Source organism: Lolium perenne, chromosome 2 (assembly GCF_019359855.2).
Source record: "Lolium perenne isolate Kyuss_39 chromosome 2, Kyuss_2.0, whole genome shotgun sequence".
Lineage (NCBI taxonomy): Eukaryota > Viridiplantae > Streptophyta > Magnoliopsida > Poales > Poaceae > Lolium > Lolium perenne.
Genome location: NC_067245.2, coordinates 12,032,055 through 12,053,115, shown reverse-complemented (window position 1 = coordinate 12,053,115; position 21,061 = coordinate 12,032,055). Strand labels below are relative to the sequence as shown.

General features: G+C 43.7%; 1 long non-coding RNA gene and 1 pseudogene across 1 annotated transcript; one reads left to right on the top strand and one right to left on the bottom strand.

The window, feature by feature from the left end:
• Positions 1 to 1,127: 1,127 nt before the first annotated feature.
• Positions 1,128 to 1,807, top strand: LOC139835395 (probable cinnamyl alcohol dehydrogenase 6; annotated as a pseudogene).
• A 2,879-nt stretch (positions 1,808 to 4,686) lies between these two features.
• LOC127331167 (uncharacterized) lies at positions 4,687 to 20,169 on the bottom strand. The gene is made up of 13 exons (XR_011751366.1): positions 19,694 to 20,169; positions 18,949 to 19,106; positions 18,349 to 18,487; positions 16,275 to 17,822; positions 15,898 to 16,091; positions 13,065 to 13,205; positions 9,837 to 10,117; positions 7,005 to 7,094; positions 6,636 to 6,679; positions 6,482 to 6,548; positions 6,254 to 6,395; positions 4,983 to 6,110; positions 4,687 to 4,861 (listed from the first exon to the last, which is right to left on the bottom strand). It is a non-coding gene; the product is annotated as an uncharacterized lncRNA (long non-coding RNA).
• Between the last annotated feature and the right edge of the window lie 892 nt (positions 20,170 to 21,061).

Sequence of the window (21,061 nt, the reverse complement as noted above, 5' to 3'; positions counted from 1 at the left end):
ACAGAGGAAAGATAGATGAAAGCACTGAACAAATGGGCAGAACCGCAGAACTGTTGGAGATCATGGTAGAGCCTCCACACGAATGGATACCGCACGTCTTGCAGTTGGAGCAAGGTCTTTATTGTCACGTAATGTCCCTTGGTCTACCTCCACACGAGGACTCTTCATATGGCTCCATTGGTTTTATCTCAGAGACAGTGAAGGAGAGGAGGAGGCATAATAACGGCAGTGTTTTTTATAGGGCTCGTTCCATCAGGTGGGCATCAAAGAAGATGGACCAACGGGTGCATATGGGCCAAATAAATGGGCTTCACGGAATAACTGAACCAAAAGGAAAAAAGCCCTTCTTCCTTCTCGGGTTGCATCCCATGTCTTTGCATAGTAGATCATTATACCAGATATGAAGAACGCCTATACAGGACCTGCGGAAGTAGCCGCGAGAGTACCGTTTCATGAACTTCTCCCACTCAAGGATATCACTCTGCATTGCTTTAATACTTGGTAATCTGAATCCAGCATCCAGGAAATGTGCCAGCCACTTGGCCCGAATTTCTGCTGTGTAGAGGTTCGCCAAGCTCTCGGAGTAACCAAGGACCGCGAGCTGTGGAATCTTAGGATGTATACACTCCCTGAAAATAACAAAGAATTAGCAACGATTTATAGATTGGAAACTACATAGCTGGGAATATAAAGAAATGATATATACAGAGAAGTAACCTATAGAGGGGTAACGTTGAGGATGTTGGTCCGACTGCAATACTCTGAAAATATTCAGATACAAACATGTCCTTGATCTTCTGATCCCCCTTGAACCCTGTTCCGAAGATAACTATGTCGCTCTTTATCGGTGAAGACTCGCCTTCAACAAGCATTGCCAAGGGCGCATGGTAGCATCCATCTTAGCCTGTTACAACACCGCCCGACACTGCATGAATCATTTGTTGTCCCTGATGGCTCGCATCAACCCCATAGTCAGCTAGAGCACTACTCGATGCCATTGGCAGCATTCCCCGTAGCCGATGGCAGCTGACCACCGGGCTGGCTCTTAGTAGCCATGGCCGCACCTTGCTCCTGACTGCCGCCAATGGCACCACCACCACACATGACAGATGTGGAGATGAGATGGGATGCTGCTGTGGGAGGCCGGGAGGAGCCTGGGCGTGGATGGGCTGGGCGGGCTTGGCCATGTCGCGGTGAAGTTCGGCAAGGCCTTCGGGCTCCGCGTCACCGTCATCAACACGTCGCCAGGGAAAGAGCGCGAGGCTAGGGAGAGCCTCAAGGCCGACGACTTTGTCCTCAGCACCGACCACAAGCAGATGCAGGTATGGAAATACATCCATGTTCTGTACAAGTCAATGGAGTCTGCTCAAACTGAACTAATTTATTCCTGCTGACAATTCAGGCCATGGCGAGGAGCCTCGACTACGTCATCGACATAGTCTCGGCGTAGCACTCGCTGGGCCCCATCCTGGAGCTGCTCAAGGTGAACGGCAAGCTGGTGCTGGTGGCTGCTCCCGACAAGCCCGTGGAGCTGCCGTCGTTTCCGCTTATCTTCGGGAAGAGGACGGTGAGTGGGAGCATGACCGGAGGGATGAAGGAGACGCAGGAGATGATGGAACTCTGCGGGGAGCACAACATCGCCTGCGACATTGAGCTTATCTCCACTGACAGGATCAACGAGGCCCTAGCACGGCTCGAGCGCAACGACGTCCGCTGCCGATTCGTGGTCGATATTGCAGGAAACAAGTCAAGGATCTTGTTGGCTGCTCTGTTTACACGACATGATAGGGCACCTGTTCTTTTATAGGATATGAGGTGCTGGAGTGGTGAATTCAGTTGTATGATGTGGGAATCGCATGATATATATTCTTTGGTCCTCCGATTGGCTCTTTGTCTCTTTGTACTCAGGAGTACAAAGAGTCATTAAGTTGATTATGCGTAAGTGTTGTCGAAATTGTACTCTCAAAGCTACTTATCGTGCTATGTGGTTCCGACCCAAATGCTCCAAAAAGGATCTTATCAGAGAAGTTCTCTCTCAGAGCATGGTGGTGTCACGCACGTACCAGTGCAAATTACGGTAGAAAAGTAGAATGCTCTAGGCAACATTGCTGGAGGAGCCTGGTGCCATGACCTTGAGTCTATTCGGAAGAACAATTGTCCTGATCCACCTTCTTCAAGCCGTCCATGGCAAGGATGGGAGTTTGAGCTCCACAAAACCGTCATGGTAGTTTGAGTACTCATCTTTAAAATCTCAGTTCCACCACTGGATATGTGTGTGTCAATGGTATCATCTCCATTGCATTAAATGTGACTGTACCATAGATCGTACTAATGGAAATCAATCTCTATGTCGCATCTCTAGGATAATAAGTCTATAGATAGAAAAAATCCAGATACCAAAAAGTGATCAAGAAAATGTTTTGTTGATTTTATTAATGAGCATCCCTAAATTAAACGTCTTGATTTTTGGTCCAGACGCTAACACCAGTTAGCCTTCACAATCCCACAAACGCTATGATGAAGTAAAAAAAATCTTTCGATGGGAGTACAAAATTTATGCTATTGTAGCAAAACTAATTCCTACATTAGTCCCGCAAATAATTCTATGAAGCAAAAAAAATGTTTTGATCGCTATAGTTTTTCTTATAGTATCATATAATCGTCCCAGCAATTTTTTTGCCAGTGGGTCAAGAAAGTATTATAGCATTTCAAAAAACTAGTGTAGCAAAACAAATACTATTTTGTTCCAATCCCGACTCCACCCCCATAGTAGGGTAGCATTGCCAAGGGCGCATGGTAGCATCCATCTTAGCCTGTTACAACACCGCCCGACACCGCATGACGCATTTGTTGTCCCTGATGGCTCGCATCAACCCCATAGTCAGCTAGAGCACTACTCGATGCCATTGGCAGCAGCCCCCGTAGCCGATGGCAGCTGACCACCGGGCTGGCTCTTAGTAGCCATGGCCGCACCTCGCTCCCGACTGCCGCCCATGGCACCACCACCACACATGACAGATGTGGAGATGAAATGGGATGTTGTACGTCGCAACAAAAAAACCAACTATTGCAGAAGAGAATAAAAGGAACATGGATGGCTAATTTACCTGTTGGATTGGTGTTAAGGAAAGCCATCCATCGATCAAGTCCACGCACATCCTTCCTATGCCAAGATCTAGCTCGTAGCAGAGTGCTCCTCTCCTCCATGATGCTAGATCAATCGGCATGACGAGCTCGCCGCCACCGTCTGCAGGCCGGCCGTCCAGTTATCGCACCCACGATGTCTCATCCCTGTGTCATCAAGTCACCTGGTGAACAGATCAATCCAGCAATTGAGATTCAATCATCCGGCTAGCCGATACGCAGCGAGGATGAAACACAAGAGTATAAGACCATATACCTATCAATCTATCTTTCCAGATAGAGTAGAGTGCCCTCTCCTCTCCTCTCCTCTCCTCTCCGAGCAAGAGTCAAAGTCTAAGTCACACGCGACGCACGCGTAGACTCCACCCCTTCTCATATTTATAGACTCAGTTCACATGTTGAGTCTTTTGTTTAAGTTTTGATTCCTGGCGCCACACACTAAAATTTCATCTCCACTTTCAAGTTGCCGCTCTTTCTGTTTCCATCGTCCCAAAGCGAAGACTGGCAGGCAAAGAGACGGGTAGTAAAGCGGTCATTTTCATCTTCCTGTTAATTAACCGCATCCCGTAATTTAAGCAAATCTCCATCACCGATCCGTGCCTACCATCTCCAGCCAATGCATGCAGTACAGTTGATTGGTCAAGGTGGGAACATGCAGGGATTACGGAAAGTCCGAAACATTGGAGCCTATATCGCTTCAAAATAGGGAACACAAAAAAATACAGATCTGATTGGAGGTTGTTAGTGGGAAGGACAAATTAGAGAGGGGTCCACAAGGTTAAGGCACTTACTATAATTCACTATCTGATTAGAAACTTTTACAAGGAAGGAAGGATAAATAAGCTAGGATACTCTACGGTGTTTTTTCTCTACCAGATATGTTTTGTTTCCTCACGCTTTGCCTGGCTAGATTAGTTCTGGACATGGTAGTCTATCTTATTTTTGTTTGTTAGGGCAGGTTGATTACATGTTGTGATTAGCGCCTCAAATTAGTTACTGAATCGAAGAACGATGGAAACAACTGATTCATATACCAGATTTTTAGGATATTAATCCTCTAAATAAAATCTCGTTTTACGTTACTAAAGAGTCTCCTCGATTTTTCCACCCATTAAGATTTTTTATGTCCTTTTTTCTATTGTGAAGTTCATCACACGCCCTACTGAAGCTAAGGGCAGCCCAACGCCCCAACAAAACATATCTTCCATCTGAAAGTGGACGTCAGATTTTTTGTTTAGGTGGAGAGCTACAGGAGAAGAGTTCAAGAAAAAGATGCTAGAGGAGAAGAGTTCAAGAAAACTGGAGTATCTTCTTTTTGGTATATATCTTATTCACAACCTCTAGATGAATTAATTCCCCGTTCAATCCGGTCACCCTTCCCAACCGCTTTTGCAGTGCAATGAGCTGGAGACGCCTAAATACGATTTTAGTGTATCTGCGTTGTGACCGCCCTAATATATCGGAAATTCAATATAAAATAATATGCACACAACACAGCTCATATGGCATTCATATACACACATTCCGGCTCAGCTCGCAACAGTCAAGTAACAAACATGCCAAATGAAACCGCGGTGCCACCATTACAACTCCTGGGCCTAGAGAACAGAGAGAGAACAAAACAATGCACAGCTACATTCCATCCTCTTCAAATGGCTCTCTCTCCAGGGTCTTTCACTCGGCCGAATCTCACGGTGCCCATCTTGGCGGCTCGCATCTATCTCCCACATATTATGAATAATTATATTAGTCAAAAATGAATCGTAAAATATTGCACAACAACAGCATGAGGTGTAAATTTCTTTTCATGCTATAGAGAAACAAAGCTTAATTAGCACCTCTATGGACATCTTGCAAGCGGGATTCCTTTATTAAAACTGCTACATCAAGGAAGATGAAGACCACGAACTTTCATGCATATTCCTTCAAATTTAACACAAGTACTACCAATATCTAGAAATAGGTAGATGTTTATCAAGCTCGTTTAGTATGCTAGCTGCCAAACTACATTATTTTCTAAGATAGTATTGCCACCTAGCATATATAGTAAGGCTGATGCACCAAGAACACTAAATACAGGAAAACCAATTCTCTACCAGTGTTGGGGCACTAAACAAATCCCCGGTTCCGGCTTGTATATACAGTACGGTAGGGTGGAGATCCCGCCGGCGGCGCCTTGGAGGAGGTGGGGCTGGTGACGGGTGGTTTGGTGTCGGGGCGGCCTTCTCCGGCGGTGGAGCTCCTGGGGGCTCGTCGTCGTCGCGCTCGACTTGCGGGGGCTCGAGGCCCGGCGTGGTGCTCGAGTCCTTCGGCCTCCCGTCAGATCCGTGTTGGCGGAGGATCTGGCGGCTGGAACTCAGGGCTGGGCAAGCTCGGTGGATCCTGTCTGCATCGACGTCGAAGACGGCTGCGGTAAGGTGGAGTAGATGGAGCGGGAGGGCACTCGCCGTGCTCGTTCATCGGCACATGTCTTAAAATTTAGGGGGAAAATCAACCCAAGCAGCTAGTAGGTAATATGCACCAAAATTTAGGGAAATTTTGACCAGTATCTTGTAACACCAGCCAGGCCAGATCCTGAAAGAATGAAATCTCCACACACATTAAGATGCTATGTTCACTCACTGCATGACAACAGCCTGCATCTTCTAGATCTCTAGGAAATAAAACACCCAGATAGTTACAACATGTAGCAGCATTAGCCCAAGAACAAAAATAAATAGCCTACTCTTACTTACCTTTTGTCACTAGAAGTATCCTACTTTAATACAACAACAACAACATCAAAGCCTTTTCCCAAGTAGCCTACTTTAATGCGATTGAGGAAAAGAAGGATACTTGTGTCAACGGTGGGCGACGTTGTCTGCCACCTTTGAAGTAGCGATCCAGCCGCACACGAACAAAGACTATGGTGATGTAAAACAAATCTCAGTGTAGAAATGCCCATTGGATCATTAGCAGACCTGTGACTTCACTTGGAAAAATGTATGTCAGAACTTATTAACGCATAACAACAATTACAATAATTACAACAATTACACCCTACACATAACATTATTGGCAGCTCTTCGTCTCCACATGTTATAAAGCTTCATAAAAAAATGCAACTCACCATGAATCATCTTTGGGCTTGCCATAGTTGTATATATCCTGCCCTCTTGCATGCTATCCCGCAGACGATGGCAGCAATACAGATGGAAGTCTAAAATAGTTGTAGTACTCCAGTCCCTTGGGCTTGACAGCTCCTCGCCCGTCTTCATGTACCACAAACCACCAAATTAGTGCAGTGCCAACTAATATTTGCAAGACAATTATTTCAACATATGCGGTATGGCCTTACCGGGGATAAGTCGAGGCCAGGCAATTGAAAATATGTATCCATTGACACCCATGTCGTCAAAAGCTTCCTGTTGTCGAACAAGAGATGAGTTTATGACTGTAAGCTTGACATCAAGTTCTTGATCTGAACAATATGCCATTTATTCTAAACTAACCTTGTAATTGTCATACTGATCTGCAGTGACATCAGCATTCACGCCTACAGATTAGCATGCAGAAAGTCAAATAACTGTATGTCATTATCAGGAAAAAAAATTGCAAGATAAATTTAGATTGGGTTTCCTTCCATCCTCTTGTCAACGACACATTCAGTCTTAGAAATTTGGAGGATGTTCAGGCAAGTAAGATAGTAAATGTGTGCCATAATTAAGCTTATGGTTAATTCGAAACTTGTGATCTGCTAAGTTGAAGCTATTCATATCCCTAGGCTTACCTTCGAGGTCCAATGTTCATCTAGGACCTTGATTCCATAGCACTAACCTTGATTGACATTCAGAACAAGATATATGGTTTGCAAGTCTCACCTTGTTTTCATCATTGTCACGAGCTCATTGGGGACTACCCAGGTTCCCATGGTCGTAGGCCTCATCACGATTCGGCACCACGATCCACCACTGCCAAGAAAAAAACAATAATTGAGTATCTAAATAAGATTAATTAAGCACTGAATCCTAAAGCAAATTGGCAACAAAGATACTCAAGATATACATCTGGCACCCCAGCAATCATAACACATCCAGCAGCCCACTTCAATCTGTTAACTACCTCAAAAACTCAAGAAAAAAGGAGAGAAAGCAATAAAATATAATTTTTTCAAATTATTTGGCACCATGTTTTAAGTTGTCAAGCACCCCTGTAAAATACATCCGGCACCAAGTAAGCAAGGATAAGCCCATAATTTACAAATCGGCATGCCCGGTGTCCGCAAGTCAAGGGTCAAATTAAGCAATAGGCACCACACGTTAACCCGTTAAGCAACCTTGTAAAATGTCAGTATGTAACAGTATATACCAGCCAGTGCTAGAAAATTTTATAGCTCAGTTATGCAAACACCCACAACAGATTGATACGAAGACAAAGTGCAAGAATCATCATGTATAAACTCACTAGTACTTGTATAAATACAACAAGATACAAGTGCATGAATCAAAAGTTCAAAACAAAGAGAAAGCTCCTTCTACAAATACAACAAGACGAATTGCAGGTTGACGCTATCACTTATAAACTCAAAGATAAATTAACACTTCACATGTCAATCAACTCTTGTACATTTTGGGGCTACGAAGAAAATTAGCACTCAAGAGGAACGTAATATACCTGGCCATGGGCAGCCCGCCCCGAAGCCGTAGGCCTAGGCCTCAAAATGTTGGCCAGATAGTCGGGCCGAGCCTGGGTATCCCCAAAACAGCATTTAACGAAGAGTTGATTGACATGTACCAGCATGATGGCCCAACGGGGTTTCCAGGCTTTCAACCGAGCTAGGCTTGGGCCTAATTTCCATTCTCGGGCTTTTCTTGGCCCAGCCCGACACATGGCCAGGTATAGAACATAATAATCAGTTAAAAGAGCATGTTCTTTCCATGAATTAGCATAAGAGTCAGTCATGCAACACCACACATGGTTCTAAGAAAAAACACGACTCAAACATGCAGAGGGCCTACTATGAACATCGCATCGCGGCTGTTCCAGTGTAGTGCTTGGTAGCGGAAGCCTTTCACTCTAGACAGAACCCCAGAGATGTGGACTTGTGGCACCGGCAAAAGAAGAAATCAGTCACAGGATGGGGCAAGGTGAAATGTCTTATGGGAACACTTGAGTAGAACTTCTTTTCAATCCGTGTCTGGTACACACACACTTAGTAGTAGAGAATTCAACCTTAGGTAGCAAACTGTGTTTACATGTTTACATGTACCAGCAAGATAACTGTCAGAAACCTCTATAATCACACACACTAATGTACCATGTTTTAACGGTCAATAGCTCTTTTAGATCAGAATATTGTTCTACGAAAACCTTGATCAAGGTGAAATGTCTAATGATTCTCAAAAGTTATTATCATTTTACAAGATTTACAACCTGTCTTCTCATTGAAATCGACTCAAACATTTCGCAGGTACAATAAATCGAAAGCAATCGTAGTGCATACTGGCAGTAAATTTTGAACTAGAAGAAATTTTCCAGAGAAACTTTGTCACAACATGTAATTAATAGGTTTTGAGGTCTTCCACCACCCACCCAAATATCAAAATGAAAGAAATCTGCACTTAAAACAAAGACTGTGACAATGTCATTATGTTCTCACAAGGATAAGAGAAATACCAAATAACATGTAGAGGTCTCAAAAATAAGAAGCAAGCTAATTGCGAAGAATGGACGTCACACAAATGAGCAGGTTACATTTAGCATCAGAATAACATAAACAAAAAAAGGACCAATGCTTCATCCAATAAACATGAAGAACAAACAATACACATATTGGTAGAAGGATAATTTTGCCCCTACCAGTACCTTGCATGACATCCAGTACTAATAGTGATCAAATGGTCCAGTACTAGCGACTGTGTGCAAGCATACATCGCACTGCCATATTAGTTCTTCAGTAAATTGGTACTAAGTGCAAGCCGGTCTATTACCTAGAAATTCAGCCGTGAAAAACTCTAATATCGGTGAACAATTCCCCAAATAAGCAGGTTCCATTACATTCGTTACATGATTAAGCAGCCATCAATTATTATCGGTAGTACCGGTGCATATAGCGCAAGATATCATGTTATAGAAAGCTCAAGAAAATGAAAATTTTGTTTCATATGCTCTACAGGAAGCCATCCAAATGTCACTAGACCAAACACTCCAACATACGTAGAAATTCATAAGCAATTTCTTTAGCTTCATGCTCTATGGAAAGCCACCCAAATATCGATAGACCAAAAACTACAACAAAATGAAACAAGCCAGTTTCATGTTCTACATTTTTTGAACCATCCAATGCTATTTGCAAACGGTTTAGTATCTAGAAATTCATTCATCAAAAACACACATTCAACGCTCAAGAACCCAATGGTGCAATAGACTTCACCTCAAAACATTAACATAAATATTACATTATTCTACTACCGCCATTCATTCAACTGACATGATTTCATAATATTACTACATTATGGCGTCCATTAAATCATCATAAAAATGAAGCAAAGCATAAGCTTTTCCCAGGTTTGAAAACCAGCACCAACACACCAAAAACATGGATAATTATGAAACATCCAAATCACCACAAATTTACCATTTCAATTGCGGGATATATACCATATGACCGAAAGAGCATAGAAATAGCCAAAATAGCACAAGTCTGAGGGTACCGGCAGTGTTTTTGTAGACCCCACTTAACACGTGAATGTACTTGGGCGCCGCAATGCCCGACTCCCCTTGTTTCTCCAGGTTGCCCTCAAGTAACTTGAGCCTCAAACCAACGGCTCATCTCCTTTCACCAAGCTTCATCAGGTCCACGCTTTGGATGACGCTCTCTCCTTTCTCCAGATGGCAGCGCTGACTTGGAAACTGAGCTTTATATCAGCTATCTGAACATCGCATTGTGTGCAACAGATAGACTGCCTAACTCAATATATTTGCAGAAGCTACACTTCAAGTACGAATGCAGGGTTTAAATAACCATGTCATTCTAAAACAGAGAAACTGAAAAATAGAAAGCTGCAACTTCGGGGGATTTTGGAGTAGCGGTGTTATGTAAATTCCTCCTACGAAGGAACATGATCCTTTGTGATTTATAATATACCACCCGAACTTGTCTAGCATGCTACTAGTTGTAATATAACTACCATTATTGTATCACCTTTCTTACTCTTTCCCCCATGCATGGTCACTTCTCTTATTCCTCACTTAGTGTTTCTTTCAAAAAAAGAATATGAGGATTACTTTGGTGCAGGTGAAGTAAAGTAGCAGAACCACTAAATAAACTAAGTAGCATAGTCGGTATGTTTGTATCAGCAGCTTTCTATACTGCAAGTCGACTTATATGCATAGCTAAGCACCAATGTGTCCAAGATATATTAATGCTTAGCAGCTAAAGAAACCATATAAACTATTCTATGAATAAACACGGAATAGTGCTTGCCATGATATGGTTGAAAGAATATCCAACTCATTCAAGCAGACAATTATACAAGAAGCATTCCCAAATCAATTGCTAAATAAGTTACTTCAGCACATGTGTTATGAAATTCTTCTTATCCATTTTGGATGTGCATTCACGAATTGCTGATAAAGAAATTATGCCATCAATTACCAAATAATCAGTAATTAGTCTGAAACACTGGACAACATATATAACGTGGAGGCAAAATACAATCAATCATACATACAATAAAAGGCAATAGATTGGACCAAAAATGACTCCATAGTTGTAAATGGCTATGAAATATACAAAAAGGATCGAGACAAATATGAATAGTTGTAAATGGATATGAATTAAGAAAAACAAATGGATGAATAGTTGTACCCAACTTCATGCACATTACATTCTAAAATAAAAAAATAATGAATGTCACTTGTGAGTGGTAGTGAGACAAAGGAGATAATTCACAAGAATCGGTTACTTCATCCAGAATAGTAGCATGATTCCACCACAGAACCATGACTAAGCCACTGATCTATAGGAGTTTTCTGTCTACAAATCAACGCATGCAGAAGAATTGGCAATTCTAATGCCACCATGCAGTTAATTTAAGATCAAACTACATTCGAACAACTACTATCCAACATACATACAAAATATGTATAAGCCTATACTAAAGCTAATCTGAAGCAAGCCATGCGGTCCAGAATCTACAAAACGGTGGCTCTCAGGATGCACTCATAATGCAATAAAAGCAACACGAAGAACTTATTTTTTTACAACAACATTGTGAAGACTAGGAATGAAATGTCTCACCGGCTGAACGACATTGGCAGACACAGCCTTGTTCGATTACGAGTCGCTCGATAAGTCGCGGCTTGTCGCACGACTTGTCCGGCTGTCGTAACTTCATTGACGACAACCTGGAGCAACACGACAACTTGAAGTTGTCGATAACAAATCACGACTTGTCTTTTTTTTTAGTCGAGCGACTAGTTTTGGGCTAGAACTAAAAGGCCTTCCCGTGAAACCCTACCCCCTCCAGATCGAAACAGAACCCTCCCACCCAGCCGCCTCTCCTCTGGCTGCCCTTCCCCTTGCGCTGCATCTCCTCTGGTCGCCACCAGCGCCGCCACCTATCACCTCGCTACTGTGCTCTGCGCCTCCTCCCCTTTGAACTCCTTCACGGCTGTGCCTGGGTCTTGAGCTCCTCCGAAGGCAACACCAACACGAAGCTAATTCCACCATCCGCAGCAGGCAACCATTGTTGTCCCCTGCTCTCATCTCTTCTACTCTCTATAGTAACTTTTCATGTGCAAGGTCATGTGTTGATTTCTTTTTGCCATCTCTTGTTTGCTGCAGCATATCGACTAGTCTGTGAGTCGGTACCTGAGCGACAAGTTGCAACTCAGCGACTCGTAATCCTTGCCTTGTTCTCGGCAAGGACGTCGGAGGAGCCTGTGGGGATAGAACCAAGGCGATGCACCAGCCCATGGAGGAGCAGCCTTATGCAGGAGGACGCGGTCACAGTTGCCAGGAACTTGGCGGTGGTGAAGGACCCTACCACCATCTCCTCCAGCTTGCAATTACAAGATTAAACAACTTTTTTTACTACAGTATCATAAGAACATGATGCCATGTGCCGATAAAATCCTACACCGCAAAGGTAGTTCTTGGAGAAGTTATAATTTATAATTCAGGTGCTAGTAGCTTGGAGCTTTGTTGTGACTCGTACTTGTTAAAGCATGAAAAGCAAAGTGCATGTCACCGGATCAGAGTACACTCCCAAAAGTAGCAGCATGTTAAATCACCATGGACTAAGAAATATTTTTTTTCTTAATCCACAAGGTGAGATTCCAGCAGGCAAGCAAATTACTCAAATGTAAAGAAGCGGCTCCACACGTTCTACTAGTCAAAACGTTGTACGAATATAAAAGGTACACATCAACTGAATCTGAACCATTGTCATAGTCTAGTTATCATGTTCTTTCAGTTGTTAGAGAATAAAATGATGTTCGTAAATTGGTCAATCTGTGCATAATTTGTTGGTAGACCCTCCACCAATACAGAAAGACCAAGATTCATGACATAACAAGTAGGGTAGGAGCCACTGTCACATGAATGATTAGAATAGGATCTATGTTACACGGTAAACTTAGGAAGGATAACACATGCAGCAGTTGTGCATCTTCATGCAACATGTTAGGAAGCTACTACATGGTAATAGCTAGTGTCTGGCAAGCATCGAATCTGAACAACTACCAAAACTTGCATACAAAAGTTTCGCAAGCCTCTATTCAAACAAATCTGAACCAAGTCATGTAGTCCTGAATCTATGCAGGCAGCTAGCAGAATGCAAATCATGGAGCACTAAAAGAAGCGCTAAGAACGTATTATTTTACACCCAGACAACATCTAGCAACACAGTATGAAGAGAAGGGATCAGGTGTCTCACCAGCAGCGCGCCGGCGGCGAGCACGACCTTGTTTCTGGCGAGGACGTTGGAGGCTGCGAGCACGGAGCCTAGGGACTGCGCCAGCCCACAGAGGATGACCCGGGGAAGGATGCAGCTGCCGTCGCCACCAACTCCTCATGCCTGCAATTACAAGATTACAAAACTTTTTTTAATGCAGCATAAAAACGTGATGCCATGGGCTGATAAAATTCTACACAACAAATTAGTTCTAAGAAAAGTAATTTTCAGATACTAGGAGCTAGCCTGGAGCTTTCTTATGAGTGGTACTTGTTAAAACATGAAAGTGGAGTGCATTTCACTGGATAAGGGTATACCCACAAAAATAAACAGCATGTCAAATCACCATGGAATAAAAAATCAGACTATTTTAAAATCGGCAAAAGTGTAAGAGAGCATCAGGCATGCTATTTGCTAAAAAAAATTGTACCTGTTCTACTAGTTAACTAGTTAAACGTATAAACAGAACCGTTGTCCCAACTGTACAACAATTGAATCTGAAATTGAGTGATTAAGGCCCTAACAAAACGCACTGTCCCAACACGATAGCTACCAAGTTCTACTAATTCAAGGACAGTACATAGATCCAAATTAACTCAGCAGGTATGTTTTGCCGCTGCTGCCTCAATCGATCGATGAAAATAAGCTATCTGGTATGAGGCAAAGAACAAACAAATCAATACAAGCCAAGCTGGCTTGAACTGGATTACACTACACAATTGGATTACTCAAGTTTAGATTCCATTGCTAAATGTCAAGCAGACCAAGATATATTTTTCGCAAAACAAGCCCAGCCGGTCTAGGGTTGAAGAACATGTGTATGTACCTGAATTGTGTTGACGGTTATTTCCTAGAGGTACATGATAGAGTGGATACGATCGAGTCTAAGTTGGCGTCAGTTGGTCAGTTCATAGACTGCTTTGAGTGGACGCCGTCGGAGAGAAGAGTGCGGACCGCTCCAAGTGCCTCCCTGCCACAGCCTGTGATCAGATCTCGCGGGCCGAGGCTAGAACAACTTGCCGCCTTCTCCTCATGCTTGCGTCTGCTGGTCAGTCTCCCCTCTGTCACACACGTTGCGGACGTCACATCGACGCACCCTCGCCGCTGTGCAGCACCCACCCAGCTCCCTCAGCCATGCGCACAAGTTGGCCGGAGAGGCATGTGATTGAACGCGTCCGCCGGCAAAAAAAAAACTAGCCGAGACACTGTGTCTCCATCGCGGCTGCGCCACCTCTCTCATCCTGGCCAGGCCGTACCCACCTTCATTCAGTTGAACATCGTCCACCCCCAGCACCGCGCTCTGGACGGCGACGTCCATGGCTGGCTCCTCATGAGCAGGCCGTTTTCCCCATTCCTCCTGGACCTGATCTGAATCAAAGCACAAGGGGATTACCCAGACGTGAGCAGAGCATAAAAAGGAAGACGAGGACGCATAGGAGTGAGCAGAGGGACTAACCTAGGAGAGCTTCTCATCAGGGGGACGGCCAGGAGCGGCGGCGCTTGATGCTACGGAGTTGCAGAAGACGGCCGCGGCCGGTGCACCGTCCGTCGAGCCGGGGGTGGAGGACAAACGGGGAATAGAGGGGCGTGGATCGTGTGTTGCCAAGGTTTGTGTGCTTAGGGCAATTCGCCGGAGGAAAATTGCTGCTATGTTATTGGCTGGAACACGGATCGACGGATTGTTAATTAGGAAGACCGATAAAATCTAGGCACGTCCTCCTCAACTTCCTCCCGTTAATTAAGCTGTGCACTACGTTAATTGTGATGCAAAATAGCCTGTTAATTATGGTCCTTCGTTTTTGCTTCTAATTAGGCATGCGTCATCTTCCCTCAAAAAAAGGCATGCGTGATCATCAATTTCTTCACCCCCTCCTCCTACCCTACTCTACTTGACACCTCCAGTGCAAGCATCATGGCCTGCTCGTCGGCTCGCAACATTGGCGCCGTCATTGTTTCCACCGCCATGGACTCGCTTGGACATGCAGTCTCCCTTAACCACGTCCGCGAAAAGAAGCAGTTATGGGCAAAAAATCGCGGCGGAATGGATGCTTCAGCCATGCCACATTGCAACCACAACGTGTATCGAGTAACTTTTATTGGTTAGTAGTTACACAAGCTATATAGCAACGTTGAGATACTCTGAAGGTATAGCTACAGAGTTGCAGAACTCTCTTTGAGATTGAAAGAAAAGAGACTCTAGTCTAGTAAATGGTTAAACAAATTTACCAATAAGGTCTTAGGGCATGTACAACGACGATAACACTTGACGTTAGGGTTGTTTTCGTCTGATCTCGGGATTTAGCTTGGCGTCGGCGCAAGATTAGTGCGCTCTGCCTTTTCCGCTCACACAATACTAGACGCATGGAAGGAAAAAAAAAAGGTTTTAAGCACCTCAGCTAAGCGTCTTGCTCTGAAATACCTGACTCTGAGCTTTCATTGATTTTGGTTGCGCAAGGGCCTGTACAAGAGTTCAGCGTTGTACATGCCCTTAGAGCACCCACAACGCGGAGCTAATCAGCCAGCGCCAGGATTCTAATAGGCCTTCAATCCCTCACAGCAAACGCAAAAGCTAATCTTTTTCCTGCCTCGCATGTGAGAATGGAATTCATGCGAAAGCGTTAATTAGCGTTTCAAAGAGTTGCCCGCTGTTAGCACTAACTATGCAAACCAAGCAAAACACAACTAAAAGGAGAAAACGAAAAACAAATGTAAGGGAAAGTGGACACCGATGCACCACAGAAGCAAAGTTTCTAGGATTGATGTAGGGTAGAAAAATATGCCCAGCTAGCTCAGAAAAGATTATAGATATATTTACATGAATTTGTGAATCGTCAAGGTTGTTGGCTGCTTGCTCCAACAACCTTTTGAGTGAGCTTGTAGAAAGTGTGACTTCTCCACCCAGCCTTTTGACCTGCTCTTGAAGGTCTATTTGATCCACGATAGTTGATCCACTCCATACATGTAACATGTCAGTTAGTGTCCAGATCAGTGAATATAGCAGAGCACGCTCTATAACAAAAACAACATTAGTCAATCTCATATTAGCAAGGAAGTCATAGACCACGTGCTGCTTCAAGCCAGAAGTGCTAGCCAGACAAGGAGCATAGGAAAAGGAAGATCTCACAGTTCAGAGCCAAAAGTAAACTTACTGTAACCAAATTCCATTAAACATGAATCCACTTATCAACTTACTTTAATGTGGAATCACATTCCCTAAATGGGCAACAACCAGCTCTTTGTAGGCTACCCACGAGCCAGTGTTCTTCAGCAAGCAGCAATCCAGAACTAGAATGCTTTATTACAATTAAACATGGAAGGTTTCCAGCATATTCCAAAGCACGGCTTCTGCTAACCAAGTTGCTAATCGAGAAAAGGAATGCAAGAATTTGGAATTGTGCAGTGAAGTAGAATGAGAGGAAGTGGGGAAAGTGTAAAATGTCAGAAAACCGACTCACCGGCAATGGGTGTCGAGCAATAGGTGCAGCACTAAATAGAACACCAGCCTGGGGCGGATGGACAGTTAATTATTACAAGGAATGAAATATATATGGCAGATCATCAAACTTCCAGGCTTGATGTCTTCCAGCTTCCTCGCATCTGGCTGCAGCTCCTAGCTAGCTTGTCGGGCACCTAGTCCTCCTCAATAACCTCCAACAAGAACAAAACAAGATTGGTCAGCTCCAAGGAGTGTGTTTTGACTTCAGGATCCACACGATGAGGCAACAAAGAATACATCTACATGCCACAAGGCAATCAAAATAGCATTTGATTAAGGAAAGTACCAGATCAGAGAAGAAATAGCATTTGGACTGACACCACAATCTGAAGTAGCAACACTTACATGTTTTCATTCTCAGAGTGTAAGAAACCATTTGTAAAGAAGTAGCACAAGTAAAAGTAAGATCACAAGTAGCTTAAACTTGCAAGCGAGACAACGAGCAGTAGACAAAAATTTAAATCCATCATTCACAAAAAAAGCAGCAGCAGCACACGCATTTCAATTCCTCTTTCCATTTAGGCAGCAGCACATGCATTTCAATAAAGCACAATGCACAATTATTAAAATTGGATCAGCCAAGCAGCATAATTATTGAAATTTCCCTGCTACACACATCTAATAGAGGAACTACATAAATATAACAAAAGAGCATGAAGAGAAACATAAACAGTATTAGTAATAAACAGTAGGAGTAATAAATTCCCAATTTTGTACAGACCAAGAAATAGAACTGGTGCAGCCTTAGTAACCTCATAACAAGAGTAAGAAGGCATTTGAAATACAGTATTATTTTCATAATAAGCATATAGAACTGGATAGTATGACTTCCATGTAGCCACGTATTTCAATATTAGGTGGCAAAAATTTACAGTACTGCGCATTAATTCAAGCTATCTACTTCCTGGTTGTTTAGGACATTGTTACTCAAATCTCGAACAAATAATTGTGTGAACTCTGGCTAAACACATGAGATGACATATGAATATAGATGCATACCAACATCGTGATCAGTGATCACATCAAACTTACATGACCTCCTACATCACATTTACTTCACATGCAAAAGGCAGCTGAAAAACACGGGCTGGGAAAGAAAATGGACCTCGGGAAAACCACTGTAGCTACTGAGCCACAAACTTCAACCTTGAAGACAACCTTTGGCTAGCAACTAGGCCGGTGTTACAGCCCCGGTAGCACCGGCCGCAGCTCCGCCCCTGCTCCTCACCTCTTCAAACAGGATCCTGTACAAGTATGAAAAGAAAGAAATGTAAGCACCAAACCAAACTAAAGAGAATGGGAAGCTCAGTTCACAACCATGCACTTAATACGACTATTTCCATTATGATGATATACTAGCATAATAAATTCCCAATTTTGTACAGACCAAGAAATAGAACCGGTGCAGCCTTAGTAACCTCATAACAAGAGTAAGAAGGCATTTGAACTACAGTATTATTTTCACAATAAGCATATAGAACTGAATAGTATCACTTCCATGTTGCCACCTATTTCAAAATTAGGTGGCAAAAATCTGCATGGAGTTAACTACAGTGCGCATTAATTCAAGCTATCTACTTCCTGGTTGTTTAGGATATTGTTACTCAAATCTCAAACAAATAGTGAACTATGGCTAAACACCTGAGATGGCATATGAATAAAGATGCATACCAACATCGTGATCACAGCAAACTTACACGACCTCCTACGTCACATTTACTTCACATGCACAAGACAGCTGAAAATCACGGGCTGGGAAAGAAAATGGACCTCGGGAAAAACACCGTAGCTACCGAACCACAAACTTCAACCTTCAAGACAACCTTTGGCTAGCAGCTAGACCGTTGCTACAGCGCCGGTAGCACTGACCGCAGCTCCGCCCCTGCTCCTCACCTCTTGAAACAAGATCCTGTACAAGTATGAAAAGAAAGAAATTTAAGCACCAAACCAAACTAAAGAGAATGGGAGTCTCAGTTCACAACCATGCACTTAATATGACTATTTCCGTTATGATGATATACTACCATGACGATGAATCGAAGTTAAATTAATCATTTTACAATTGATTTCTTTAGTAAAACAACACGACATCCATGATCAGCAAAATTAACAGGCACGAATCTAGCTATCGGCCAGAAACTGCTGAGTAGCTTTGCTTCATCACAAACTACTAGAACATATCATGTTTTTTATACATGCGACAGTTAACTACATGCAAAACTAAGCTGGAATGATGCAATGACAATAACAACAAGAAAAACAAGCATTTTTAGAAGCCCCACGAAGGAGACCTCCACTCCCGTCCTGCTCCAATAACAAATCGCAAATTTTTCATCAAATGCTAGTTACTAGATCGTTTCACAACATTACCTAATAACATCAGTTGAAGAAAAATAAAGTACTGATCCAGCGTAGGAAGATGTGCGACACCGGTGCAACATCATCAACCAGTCTCGCTGTCCTTCTTGTTTGATGTAGAGGTGAAGCAGCCACAACTCCTCATGCCATGGCAACCATGCTAGGGCCCCCTGAACCGCCCAGCCACGAGACAATCAAATCAGGATGCAGGAGAGCTTGAACTAGTGCCCAATAAAATAATTTTAACAATTGAGTACATAAAAAGTATAAACTTGAAAGCCAGAATGCTTGACGTGGAGAAATTTGAATCAGAAACAAATAATTGCTACAAATCAGTATATGTTCCTTAATTAACGAGTAAATTTATCAGGCTAGTTAATTGTGGGTACTCTTTAGTGTGGTGTGGCATTCATCGTGCTGCCATTTTATCTACTTTTATTTGAGACGATGGATAATCATAGATGTTGCCACTGTTTGCTCAAAAAGCATTCTTTAAAATTAAGCTACATGCTACAGACTGTTAGAATACATGATATTTTCAATACAGACAACAACATTTCAGGGAAAGGGGACAGGTCCATGGGGGACATTGTCTTAGTGGAGTACATGCTCTGAGACTATTAATCCTTGAGCAATATATTTTTAAGAACATGAAAGGCAAATTGAACTAATCTTGAACACAGGTATGTACCGTTAATTTTGGTAAAAAAACAGTAGAAGTTCCATTTATCAGAGACTTGTGGAGATATTGTTCAACCTGAACCAATCTGAAGACCTGCCGGCTGCAGCAGCACCAGCAGCCCAAGGACTCCTTCCTCCTTGAAGAAGAGGTGCAGCTGCTCGTGCCATGGCGCCGCCGGAAGCAACCAGTCGCGTGCCGATCCTATCGGGCAGAAAAGGAGGGCCCTTTCTTCTTCACCTCCCCTCCTCCTTTCCCGCTGGTGAGCAAGAGGGCCGCCGTGGTCCCGTTGGAGAGGATCTGTACGAGCGGAGGAGGGGGAAGTCGCCCGGGGCGGGTTGAGCTGGTGCAGGGCAGAGAAGGGCGGGCGATCTGATGCGCGCGTCTGGGGTAGGGTTTGTGGTGGAGGGATGCAGATCAAGGATTCCAAGCCATTGAATCAAGAGAGGAGGACGAGGTGGTCTCGGGCCGCGGCTCAGCAGCGCGAGAGCCCGCCGGAGCTGGCCGGAGACGCGGGTGGCTGGAAGCGAATTGGCCCCCCGATTGGGAGGAGGAGATGATGTTTCGTCGGTGGGAGGGGAAAGGACGAGATGGAGGAGTGTTCTGGGGTTCGTCTCCACACTTCGCCAAATTTTCGTCCAAAATTCCCGCTAGGCCGGATACAAATATTTCGGCTCCACAATCAAATATCCCAGCGCGTCAACTTTCCTTTGCCTCTCTAGTTTTGCTTAAGTAGTTCATGCACATGCAAATCAGTGGATGGATTGCATCTGCTAGAGTCTAGCTCCATGTGCATGTGGGCATACACATCTTTATCGGGAAGAAAGAAAATGTGTGCATACACATGCGGTTCTACCACACCACGTGATGAAACAAAAAATACACACATGCACGCCATTACACTTGTCACACCTGGGATAGTTTACAAAAGATCGTTTCACAAAAGGTTCGTCGAGAAATTCGCGTCATCGACGCAAGGCGAGTCCGGGATCAACACGGCTTATACAGTATGTAGGCCCGGACGGCTCGAGGAAAACAACCATGGTCCAGTGTTGGCGGAGGGCCTATGGAGCTGAGACCACTTCACATGCATCGGCGTGATGTCCACGTCGTCCGCCGAAAGGCGACGTGAAGTCAAGTGCTGACCAAGAATCCACAAAACAAGACAATGCCTAAAAAAACAAGACAATTTCTTCGAGAGAGATATATGCGGGATTAGGATGGCCACGAAGGCGTAGGGAGGTTTGGACGAGAGGGTGATTAGGGAGAGAAGTTAGGATGACCTAGCAAGATAGAGAAGTTTATTCTTGGCCGGATGACCATTGTGGTGTAGTGAGAGATTTGTAGGGCCGCTGATGATTGATTTCTTGCCCTTGAGATCCGATACGAGGAGCCATTTGAGTTTTCCATTTGAAATCAAGAATATCCGACGCATGGGCTGATTGG